This window comes from Rhodamnia argentea, chromosome 3 (assembly GCF_020921035.1).
Source record: "Rhodamnia argentea isolate NSW1041297 chromosome 3, ASM2092103v1, whole genome shotgun sequence".
NCBI lineage: Eukaryota > Viridiplantae > Streptophyta > Magnoliopsida > Myrtales > Myrtaceae > Rhodamnia > Rhodamnia argentea.
Window position 1 is genome coordinate 5,548,857 of NC_063152.1, and position 13,109 is coordinate 5,561,965.

Below are 13,109 nucleotides of genomic sequence, written 5' to 3' on the forward strand. Positions count from 1 at the left end.
CACTAAACTTGTACACAGTAGTTGACCGTCTCGTGTATCACGATCTCCAGCAAAGTCAACATCGTAATGGCCTACTAATTGACACGATGCTTCTTTCTTATATAAGAGCCCAATGTCAAATGTACCTATTACATATCTTAGTTTGTGCTTGATCGCATCAAAGTGAAACTTCCGTGGTTTCTCCATAAATTGATTTGCTTCTCCCATCGCGAAGGCAATGTCGAGCCGTGTTGTTGTTAAGTAAATAAGACTACCCACCAATTGCATGTACATAGTTGAGTTTTCTAGTTCTTGCCCTTTAGCTGCACATAGTTTTACATTTCCATCCATTGGAGTAGATACAGGTTTGCAATCATGCATCCCAAACTTTTCTAGGAGATGTCGTGTATACTTTTGCTGACATAGGAATAGTTCATTCTTGGTTTTTTCAACCTCGAGTCCTACAAGATGTTTCAATTCTCCAAGCTCTTTCATCTGAAACCTCACGTAGAGATTGTCTCTAATTTGATACATCTCTTCTTCATCATTTCCAATGATGATTAGATCATCCATCTAAACTAATACAATTGCAAGCTTACCATCTTCCGCCTTCACAAACAAGTTTGAGTTTGCTGGTGCTACTAAGTAACCACTTTGCACCAAGAATTCACCAATCTTCTCGTGCTATGCCCTTGGGGGTTGCATTAAGCCATAGAGAGTTTTCTTTACCTTGCAAATATGACTTGGATGGGCCTTACTCTTGAAACCATAGAGTTGCTCCATGTATTTATCTTGATCTAGTTCTCCATGCGGGAAAGTGTTCTTCACATCCATTTGCCAAATTTCCATGACTTGCTTACTCGCAAGTGCTAATAGGACTTGAATTGTAGTAACCTTTGCTCTATGGGCTGAAGGTCTCATCGTAATCTAGACCATATTTTAGAGAGAATCCTTGTGCAACCAATCTTGCCTTATATCATTCTATCGACCTATCTGGTTGAGTTTTACTTTTATAAAGGCACTTGCAAGATATAGGACATACCTCTTTAGGATTTGGCATCAAATCCCACGTCTCGTTCTTCCTTAGTGCTTGAAATTCTTCTTCCATGGCCTTTCTCCATTCTAGCCTATGTGAGGCTTCCTCGTAAGTAGATGGCTGGATCACTCCGACATCTTTAGTTAATGCCACATTTGCATATTTGGGATTTGGTTTTCTCTGCCTTGTTGATGTCCAAAGTTGAGGTTCCTACTCTTCATATTCTTTTATCCGACATAGTTGAAGCTCTTCTATCGTTCTCGGACATACACCGGTTTGCCTTGGGTTCTTTGACTTTTTCTGGTGATAATGCTGCGACTTTTTCTCTTTCAGCTACCGATTTATTTTCTCCTTCAATTAACTGGTTCTCATCAAATTCTTTCATTCTTTCATGAACTTCTTATTCCCTTTGCTTTGAATTTGGTAATTTAGAAGGTGTGTGATGAACACCATGATAAGTTTGTCGAACACCACATTTCGGGAAGTGTAACATCTCCCGGGTGTAGGATCACAACACTTCAATCTTTTTTGATGGGTCATCGTAGCCCACAAATATGCAACAAATTGCCTTTTTATCGAATTTGCTCGTAGAAGGTCCGGCACAAATGCATAGCAAACACATCCAAATACTTTAAAAGGACTTACCATGGGCTTGTAATTCCATAGCTTCTCATATGGTGACATAGAGCCAAGCCTTGCTTGAGGTAGTCTATTGATTACATACGTCACTATCTTCATACATTCAATCCGAAATTTTGGTGGAACATTCTTTGCATGTAAGATGCTCCCGTAAATCTCCGCCAAATGCTGATTCTTTCTTTTGGCAACTCCATTTTGCTGTAACATATACGAATAGGTAAACTATCGGCACATCTTGCAATTTGGCAGATACTTTGTGAATTCATACGAAGTACATTCTCCCCTATTATCATAACGAAAGCAACATATTTTCCTGCCTACCTTGCTTTCAATTTTTGTCTTAAACTCCTAAATTTGTTAAATGCCTTTGATTTTTCTTTCATAAAGTCAATCCAAACGTACCTGGAAAAATCATCAAAGCATATTATCATGTACTTTAATCCTCCGACGGATGATTGCTTCATCGGATCAAATACATTTTAGTGGATGAGCTCGAGAGGTATATTAGTTGCGAGTGTGGACTCCTCATATGGAAGCTGATGTACCTTTTCAAACTAGCATCCGGTACAAATTACGTCTTCTTAAGCTTCCATGTGAGGGAGACCACATATCCTTCTTCATCATTATCTTCAACTTATGGTAGCTTACATGGCCGAGTTGTGCATGCCACAAGTCGGGTGTATCAATCTTTTGAGTTTTGTCCACATATAACATCTATGCTGACATTACGTAGAGGGACTCGAGTCAATGCCCCTCTATGATTGGTATGCTAGTGGGCTCCATACTACGATACACCTTAATGTCTTGTGGACCAAACACCACATAGTTTCCTGTGTCTGTGAATTGTGACACGGATAATAGACTTGTCTTCATCCCGGGAACTTGATACACATTTTTCAATTTAATCTGATGTGACCAAATCGGGGTGATATCGCTACTTAGCCGACATGAGTAATCAACAACCTTGAGTTATCTACACAAATAACTACTCGTCTACTGATATACTCAATCATATTTGTTAGTTTGCCTTGATCTTCGGTCATATATTTGAACACCCCGAATCAACTGTCCAATCAACATCATGATTGATAGATTTATGACTTATCGTGATGAGAGCCATCGCATATTTTAATTCGATAGCAGTAATAGCCGTGAGCTCTCTTACTCCTTTATGGCAATAGAAGCTTGGCAATCCCACTCCTCTTCGCTATAATTCTTTTTAGATGCTACAACATTTCCTTAAACTCTTTTAACTCGATAATCTCCGGCAAAATGACCGACTTTGCCGCAGATGAAATATCATCTGTTTTGTATCTTCATCGCTATCTTTGTCGCGGTTTTGCCAAGCTCTCTCCGGCTAATGGCTCATTCCTTATGGTCGCTTTTGCCATTTTCCATGACTTTTCCTTTGTTGACTATCTCTTTACCTCGCATAAGTTCTCCTCTGATTTTTGCACCCTCTTTTATTATTGAATAGGGCACTTTCGTCTTCCTTGATCGAGACCTTAGACATTTGTCTATCTAAAGTCTCTTGGTTGGCCAATAAATTCTCTAACTCAGTCAAAGTTGGCACATTTGCCCATCCATAGGTGGCCGTAACAATACCATTATACTTTGGTCTTAACCCATGAATGATAATTCTTCTCATTCTTGTCTCAGAGACGGCATTCTCATGATCCAACTTTGAAATTTCATTACAAATAGATTTAACTTTAGAGAACTATTGAATCACCATCATATTTTGTTACGACATCGACAGCAGTTCATTCTTCAACCTTTGTAACTTGGCATCATTTGACCTCATGAAAAGTGTTGCCAAGTTATCACATGCCTCCTTTGGAGTTTATGCACTTTTGATGTGTTGCTTTCTTCACGTCAACAGAGTGTAAAGAGCTTTACCCGCTTTGATGTTCCATCTCCTTAACTCCCAATCATTCGTAGTTGGTGTGGTGTTGCCGGCATCAACAATATCCCACAAGTCATGTCCCTGCAAGTAAAACTGCGTGCGGGTACTCCAATTATTATAATTGGAGTTGTTAAGCTTCTCGACACCGTTCATTGAACTTGAAATATCTGCTATCTGACTTGGATATAATGCCCGACACTACACCCGTTAAGTTTGGTCCCAAACCAATCAATCACAATCCCTGTATTGGTAGTTTGGCATTCTTCGATTTTAATCACTTGCTCACAAAAATGGTCTCCAAACTTAGGCTCGATACCAAATGTTGAACTTAGGAAGTGTCGGTTAGGTTTCAGAAGCATCGGTAAGGTTCAGTAATAATACTGATTGTTGGTAAAATTAAACTTATATCGCTAATTTGATCGGTAACTCTCAGTACAAGGAGAACACTCAAGGAAGGAGATGAATGTGCTATTTTACATTGTTGAGTCTCATTCTCAGCTTGGGGGTTGTCCTGTTGTATATAAGGATGCTACGATGAAGAGAATGGTAGGCTTGTTTTGATTGATGAATCAATTGAGCCTTTGGCTTGTTCACAAGAAGGATTCCTTGTTTCTACTCTTATCCTTAGGGGATTCCTACGGGTGAAGTATCCTTCCTTGTTCCTTACTGTGTTACCTCTACTTCTCTACCTTTTCTGGTGTCATCAACCATGACCTCGAGGCGTTATACGTCTCATCTTCCACAATGGAGCTAAAGCCCACGAAACACCATGTTTTCTCCTTCAATCCTTCTTTTTTCTTGCTTCCTTCTTCCTTTTTTCATCCTAATGTTCGACCTCTCCACCTAACCTACGACATTGGCAACTTCCGCTTCGCCAGCACGTGGCTTGTTCCTTCTTGGCTAGAAACATGCAGCGGGGTTCCTGAGGCAGGAAGGGCTCGAACATTGTTTACGAGCACGATTTCTACAGAGGTGATTCGTCGAACAACACTTGCTTCAAGTGTATAACCTCTACAGCTGACGTTTGATGATAAGTGTCACCCAAAGCTCATCCACCAAGGGGACCGGAAATCCTCCGTGCATCATCCGTTATGTTGATCATCCAATGTTTAGTAGGAAGCAGGCGTTTTCGGCGTTAATGCTTTATAACACCACCCACATCCGGTGGATGAATATTCGACCCTATGGAAGAACTTGCCGGCTTGCGCGGGCCGATGGGCTATCCGCTCAGCTTGGGGCACGGTGTTGCAACCTCAATCTGTTCTTTGCGCCCACTTGTCTCGATTGATTGGTTGCTGTTAGAATGTATAAATGATTATCAAGGGTGTTGCACAGATGTCAATGTGGTGCTGTTCGAAAGCCGAGCTGCATTTTCCAATGGGACTTGCACCCATTTTTCGAGTCCAATTGGGAAAATCCTTCGTCATCTCCACCACCATCAACTGCAGTCACCGATGGTTGGTTCAATTTTGAGGTTTCTGCTGATTTTAAATTCATGAATCACAACTCTCATTGAGAAGTCTTATTCGATGCAAAAGAAATTGCCTATCCATCTATTAATGGGGATTAGTGGAAATAATTATTTTAATCCAAAATGCTAATAATCATGAGTTTCAATTGTAAATTGGATTAAACGCATTGTTTGATGTTAGCAGGTAGTATCTTGAAGTCATTTGGCATTGTGGTTGCTGTGATACTTTCAACAGTTTTCTTCATGATGGTCCCGTGTGTTGCTTTATTAGAAGGAGAAGAATTAACACATGGAAGGTCTCATTTGGTTAGTAAATTTGTTGGTTATTTTTTCTGATCGGATTCTATAGATAAACTTTGTTTGTTGCAAATGAAAATTTGACTGTGGGGCACTTTTGAAAATGGTCACTCCGATGTTCGGACTTTAGCACAAAAATCTGATTAAGCTCCCCGGGTATTGCTTGGAGAAGGGGAAAGAATTCTTATGCTCGAGCTCGCACCCAATGCTAACCCCGAAGGATTCATTTTAGGAAGAAGGGGAAAGAATTCTTGTTACTCGCTAGGCTTATTTGCTCTTGGTGAATCCGTCAAAGTCGGAAATAGTTTCCACTCTTTTTTAGGGTTTTCTCCCGGCAATAATGATGTAATAGTCCTACATATTCTTTTCAAAAGAATAGATTTATAAACCGAAAAGATACATATCGATCATTCTAAGATCATCCTCCTCCGATGTAAATTCACAGGTCAAAGGTACTTTTTTTACTACCCTATTGGATCTAAAAAATGATTAATATCGTGAAAACTTCTAAATTGATATACTTATGACAAATTTAAACTAATTTTTTCACCGTTAAAAATCCAAAATTAATACATATGTGATAAGTTTACCCTTTATTTTTGTTAAATTGTACCATCAAATTACCGAGTTGGATGGCACGTCACGATTGCAAGTATCCCGGTTTGGGGTTTTTACCCTCCTTTGTGACAAGTGTACTAATTTGGGATTTTTCATTGTATCAACCCAACTTAACAAAAACTAACGGGAGGGTAAATTTATCACAAGTGTACCAATTTGAAGTTTTTTATGATTAAAAAATTAATTTGAGATAAAAATTTATTGCATATGTGCCAATTTAGATTTTCTCGTGACATCAACCCTTTAAAATATTATACAAAGCGTTTTGCTAGTATAATAGTGTTTGGGTGATTGTGAGAATAATAATATATTGTGAGTTATAAATTTTTAAAAGTGTGGATCCTACATCAATTAGACTTATTTTTTTATAGTCTTAAACATACTGTTAATCTTACTGTCACTAAAGAATTCTCTTATATAAACCACAAAAAATCACAAGAGTCCGTGTTGGAAAAATACTCTTGACCCACGGCTCAGTCTTTATTTTATTGGCTATGTTCTACGGTTCAGTCTTGTCACACAAAAGCACTCTTGACCTGGGCCATAAGAGTCCGTGTTGGAAAAATTCAACTTTGAAAGCTATTGCTTCCTTTGGTCATTGTCCCGATATTACATTATATACTTGGGAACCTTTATACCAATTTTCAAAGTACACATGAAATCGTAGGGGACTGACGTTAGACAAAGATAAAGGCCTTATCACAGAAGTCAAGATCAAATGCCATCACAAATTAATTATGTGTAACAATCTTATTCGGGCTTGATAATTCACATGAAAAAAGTCATTAACATTGCAAGAGGAGTTGAAATGTCGATATTCGATAGAACGGGTCATGTGCAAAGAAAAAAACACCACAAGTATCATGACTCCATACCCTGCTCATTTAGAAGACTTATCATTATGAATTGATTACTTCAGTTTCGTAACTTTTGAAAACCGCTCACCACAAATGTCACTATTGGGCACTTGGGGTGCAATTTCTTTAAATTTATGGCAGTGAAGGATTGACTACAAAGTTATGAAATTTAAGTGGGCGTTTTATAAAAGTCATACTACTTAAGTGAGCACCGCAAATGAACATACACCACTCGATGAAACCCTGGACAAGCAACTTCTCCGTGGTGCAATAATCACACCAATTCACCATCTCGAAGTAAAGTCCATTGGAAAGGAACCGATATTAATCGAGTTAGAGATGGAAGACACAAACTACTATAAATTGTGTGATAAGACTCGCATTTGTACCGGAATGATATCTTCGCCCATGAGTAAGAGAAGATATTAGTATTGGGATGGGACTAAGTGTCGTGACCTAAAATTTCAGGTTAGTAGATTATCGGGTTAATTAGTTAACTAACCTAACTCGGACTCTCTCAAGTCCATACCAAATCACAGCTTATGGTTCAAATTAATTAACAATGCAAATATTTTTTAAATTGGAGTCGCCACTAATCATTTATGGTAGCTCGATTAGAAACCTAAATAAAATAGCGGGAGAACTATTTTATTCCCGCGAACTAGAGATTAAGAGCTCGGATGCTTGATTACGCCAGATTATTCTAATTGATTTTAACCCAAATCACTAACAAAGGTTATCATGTGGGTGTACAATCAACTCATGAAACATCCATAAATCATTATAAGCAAGGGAGCATGCGCCACTCAAATTATTATTATTATTATTTTTACATGAATGCATAAAATATTATACTATATGTGATGCATGAAATTATTCTAGGATGCAATGACATGAATTAAAGGCAAGACTAATCTAAACATGCACATAAAAATTAACTCCATAACATGTGAATTAATTAAATGAATGTATAAGTGAGACCATGGTTTAATTAAATTATGTACGTGAGGTGTTAATTAATTAAAACCTAGACATGCAATCTAATAAGTGATTTAAGCTAACATGCAGCCTAATATGACATGACAAGAAATGATACATGGCATGGCAATGATGACAAGGCATAGATGACTTGATGTGGCAAGGATGACATGGCATATATGAATGATTTTTTTTTTAAATTTTCGGATGAATTTATTTCCTAAAATAGAACTATGCCAAAACAATTTTTATCTTGCATATTTAAGAGTTTACATTGACCTAAACCCAATATATTAAAGATAAATTATGTCATCATAAAATTCTATTTAAACATGAAATTTCTATCCTAGAATGCGATCTAACCTAAATATTTTACCAAAAAGAAAATTAGATATGCGATTATCTACATGATGCAATTTTTGAGATATGCAATTTTCAACTACGGAAGATGAATGAATGCAATCTGTTTTAGAATTTTCGATATTACATCATGCAACGGATATATTCTAAAAAATACGACAATCAAGTAATCCAAATCAAAAGAGAAAAGTGAATATGCCAATGAATTCAATCAAGAAAATGGATATATCAATCAAATTTTGAAGTATTTCGCGAATATTTGAGTCAATCTTTAATTCGTAATCTTTCAATTAACAATTGAACCCAAATCTTTATCTAATCGAGTATTCCATCAATAATATTAAAGATGGACTTTCTCGATCGTGTGGCAAGTTGTAGTCTGTGTAGCACCGACAAATCGAGTAGGTCGACGTGTCGGTGTTGAACACGGACACGTGTCCGACATGCCCTGACATGCTTCCAACATGCGGTCAACGCGTGTCGGAGGTCCGACATGTCATCAAAGGTAGCGACACACTGCGGACACGCGAGTTGGGTGGGGAAAGCGCAAATCTAGAACTCGGGAGGAGAGGAGAGTAAGAGGGAAACGGGAGAGGGTGAGCTCGACGGTCCGCTCCATGGCGACACTATGGTATGCCTCTCGCATGGCGTCGAAGATGGTGGTGCTGTCGGCCATCCTGTCCACCTCTTTGATGACTTTGAGCGCGTCGAGGGTCTTCTCGAAGAGGGAGGCGGCGTTGATCTTGTACTGATGAAGCGGAAGAGGACATATTTCTCGAAAGGAAGGAGAGAGAGAGAGAGAGAGAGAGAGAGAGAGAGAGAGAGAGAGAGAGGTGAGATATTTTCAAAAAGTAAAGAGAAAGTAGGGGAGGAGAAGGACGCAAGATGATAGAGGAAAGAGGAGAGCATTGAGTCTTGGTTTAGTCTACAGTGGAGGGGAGTGCAGAGCAGCAGAGGTCTAGGTGCAGTCACTTCGGGAACATTCAATATTTTTTCGATCTAAGTAATTTAGTTTTCTTTTTATTTTATTTTTTTCCTAGGCTGAATGGTATCAAATTTACGAGACTACCCTTGGTTGAAAATATCTTTTTTAATATAACAGCCTTTTTTTTGGTAAATTCTTCATTTTTAAAATAATAAAAATAATAGTTTATCTTGTATATATAAAAATATATACTTAATACCACCGTGTCCCCAACTAAAAAATGACGTGTCGATGTGTCGTGTCGTGTCGTGTCGTGTCGCGTGCCGATGTTGGTGCTATTTATATTGCAATTTAGGAAAGAAATTTTACTAATCAACTTGTATTTTGAAAAAAAATATGCGCTTTCATGCAAGATATATAAAATATAGCAAGATATGCAAGTGAAAATATTAAAATTTCAAGATATGAAATTTACCTTGTTGCAAAATTCACCTTCCCAATTTGAATTTTGAACCAAAATTGCACCTCGAGCTAGGAGCCGCTTGGATGGTCAGCTAGGACTCGTGCTTGGTTCGCCTGTGGAGCTCCTTGGACGTGCAACGAGGGAGAAACGGCTGTAACTCCGGCTTCACTTCTGCTCTTCGGGTGGCACTGATTGTGGCAGTTGGACCAGCTAGTTGACAATTTTCTTGCGTCTTCGGGACAGACGACGATGACCAGTAGGCTTGGTGACGCCTAATAGCTTCCCATGGTAACAGCAAGACGTCGGGATCGTCAAAGCAAGCTCATTCCGATAGCACCACCAAAATCAAGACAGGAAGAAAGTGGGACAAGAGACAAAAGAGGTGGAACCACAGGAAGAGCACCGTAGGATCACCCGAATCAGGACAAGAAAAGTGGGTCGAAGAACCGGTCAGCAGTGATTGAAGTCCCACCGAACGGCGAACAGTAGGCAATAAACAGCAGGTCCACTGGTTGTCCTTTGTCGGTACCGTGGCAAGGAGGGGACAGCAACAAGGCACGCCGGAAACTCCTTCGGGACAGCACAAGCTCAGGACCTCCACAGCACGCTCGGCAGCAGCTACACGACAGGGGGCGGGGGCTGAGTTGAGGCGGGAGAGCGAGCAGATGGGGAAGCTGATCCAAGCGGGTTCGAGCAACAGTGGGAGGTGCACTAGTGAGAAAGATCTCTTCCTGAGCCAGTTCCTTCATCGTATTCCAACTTGTGTCCATTTTTGCCGATCGTTTACAATTTTGACCTGAGTAAGTCCATTCTCTCTCCTTTGCTGCCGTATAATGCTCTTACGGGTTTGCCGAATTTCACCTCATCGGCGTACGACCTGAACTGGACCACATTGAAACAAAAACCCGATTCGGGTAGTAGTTCCTTATTATGTCCTTTTTAGAGCCGAACAAATTAGTATCACACCGTCAGCTTGCTAGTATTTCCATTGGCATGGAAGGTAGTTATCCGTACAAGTTCTACCGCAAAATGAATGTAAACTAATTTTAGTCAATCGAGCTACTTGGTTTTAAATTGTCTGACATCTCCTCCTCCTCCTCTTCTTCTTCTTCTTCTTTTCATTTTTATTTTCACCTTTTTGTTTTTCCACATTACACACTTGCAACTGGATTCTGCGTGCAAACACAAACCATAAGCTCTGCGTTTGAAGTCACTAATAAATTGGTAAGAGTGTCTATAGATTCTCATCATCTTCATTGTACAATTTTTAAGTTCATTTATGCTGATAGGCAGTTTATACCAAATAATGGACATGAAAGGATATGAAAATATTTGACCTTATTACTACAATTGACCAAACAATAGATATGGTATAGTGAAATTCATGGATTTGATTTCTTATCATGTTCAATCCTATCATGATTAGAAAGAAAAAATTACCAAAAAATTCATAAACATATTGCAATTGTGCCAATTTAGTCCTAAACCTTTTTTTTTTTTTTGCCTATTCAGTCCTATATCTTTTGTAACTGTGTCAATTTAATACATCCGGTAAATTTTGGCTTGCCGATGCCGACGTGAATGCCAGCTAGCTAACAACATAATATTTTAATAATTTTTAAATTTCTTTTATTTCTTTTATTATCTTTTTTTTTTCCTTGCCCTACCCTGTTCTATCTCCAACTGGTTGCGGTTGACGTTTGGCCAGAGGACAACCAATGAGGCTTGACCCCGCAATGGCTGGGCGAGGAAGGTCGAGCCTTGCCAGCCTAGATCTTGCGAGGCAAGCTTCGCCCAACAATGGTGCACTCGACATGCCAGATCTGGGCTGGCAAGGTCAGCCTCCCCAGACCATGATGAGGCTCTACTGAAGGTTTGCTCGCTGGTTTGAGATATCGCCTGGAACTGCTGGAATTTAAGGAAATGTTAGGCTCGTGGCGTGTCTGGATTGCAACTTCGTCATTGAGGATGGAACTCGCAATGGTGGGGCACAAGTAACTAGAGGGTTGCTTCACGCTGGGTGTCGTCACAGCATGGGGTTCCACTAGTCGTTCGATGGAGATTGCCACGACATCACTTAGTGGCTAGGCGTCCGACTAGAGCTAAAAAAACAAGAAGAAAGGAAAACAATAAAATCAAAATAAAAAATAAAAAATATATATTATAATATTAGCTCACCGGCCGGCTGGCATCCACATCAGAGCTGACCAACCAAAATCATTGATGGACTGAATTGGCATAATTGCAAAATGTATAGGACTGAATCAACAAAAAAAAAGGTCTATGACGGAATTGATATAATCGCAATAGGCTTGGGACTTTTTTTAATAATTTACTCTCATTAGAAATCCAAACTAAAGGACAAGTTTCGTGTCTTGGAGGATTACTCATGATAAGATATTTCTCGTCTCTTTCTCCAACTCTCTCGCCCTCTGTTGTATCACTGAATGCTCCAATTTACTAAATGATACTTGGGTTTGATTCGCTCGTTCATTAAGATTGCTTACAAAAGAAACCGCTAGGTAAGTGATTTCCTGACCATATCAAAGTCTTCCATGTTGAATTATTGCTCCAGAGACTTTGCAGTCCTCTTACAAAATATACGAAGCCTTCAAGCCACCATCATGGAATGCCAGATTTAGACTTGGTATGTTTCGCAAAAAAATGAATTTGATATAGAAAACATTTTTTGAAAATCAATCCCTTCTATGATTTGTAAAAATAAATGGACAAAAAGTATGCTCATTCATCATTAAAATGTTTAGATATGAATTTTTCTCAATTATGAAAATATTTTTCATTTGCTACTTATTTGAGGCGACACAAGCCATCATATTTTGAAAAATATTTTTTTAATTTTTTTTTTCTACGAAGGAACCAGCCTTGGCGTTTGCATTGGCATAATTTATTGATTATGAAACGCGTTTTGACATGGACCATGCCGTGTTGGAAAAAATCTACAGCCTAAAGTTGAAGATTCTTGTGATGGTCTTCTTCCTTTATCAACCACGTTTTTTTCTCGACCCCAGACTCCAAACATGGCGTCCACAGGGGACGACTCACACTTCTCATCTCATCTTCGATAATGGAGGTGAAGCAGCCAGCACGCACCATGTCTGCACAGCCTCCTTCAATCCCTCTTTTTCTTCTTCGTCTTCCTTGCGTCCTTCTCTGTCTTCACATCGCAACGTTCGGCCTCTCTGGCGCCGAACACTGCTACGACATTGGCGACTTCGTTGCCGCCAGCAATTACGCCAAGAACCGTGAGCTTGTCCTCTCTTCTCTGGCTAGCAACATGGCTTCAAATGGTGGGTTCTACTCCGGGAAGGTAGGGAAAGGGTCGGACGTTGTTTATGCGCTGGGTTTCTGCAGAGGCGACTCTTCGAACGACACTTGCTTTAAGTGCGTAAGCGCTGCTGCGGAAGATTTGATGATCAAGTGTCCGACCCAGAAAGCTGCGTCCACCTGGTGGGGAGATCCTCCGTGCATCATCCGTTATGCCGATCGTCCTATGTTCAGCAGGAAGCAGACGTTTCCGACATCAAAGGTTTATAACACCGGCCACATCCAGATGGATCAG

At 39.5% G+C, this 13,109-nt stretch overlaps 2 protein-coding genes across 2 annotated transcripts in view; both read left to right on the forward strand.

Annotated features, from left to right (window-relative positions):
• Positions 1 to 13,109, forward strand: part of LOC115726524 (cysteine-rich receptor-like protein kinase 34) — a 55,722-nt gene that overhangs the window by 7,983 nt on the left and 34,630 nt on the right. Inside the window, exon 2 of the mRNA XM_048276195.1 lies at positions 12,527 to 12,547. The gene's annotated coding sequence lies outside the window, so the exon portion shown is untranslated. The remainder of the gene's footprint in view (positions 1 to 12,526; positions 12,548 to 13,109) is intronic.
• The window catches only part of LOC115731290 (cysteine-rich receptor-like protein kinase 44), a 101,955-nt gene that overhangs the window by 6,567 nt on the left and 82,279 nt on the right, over positions 1 to 13,109 (forward strand). The window lies entirely within an intron of this gene.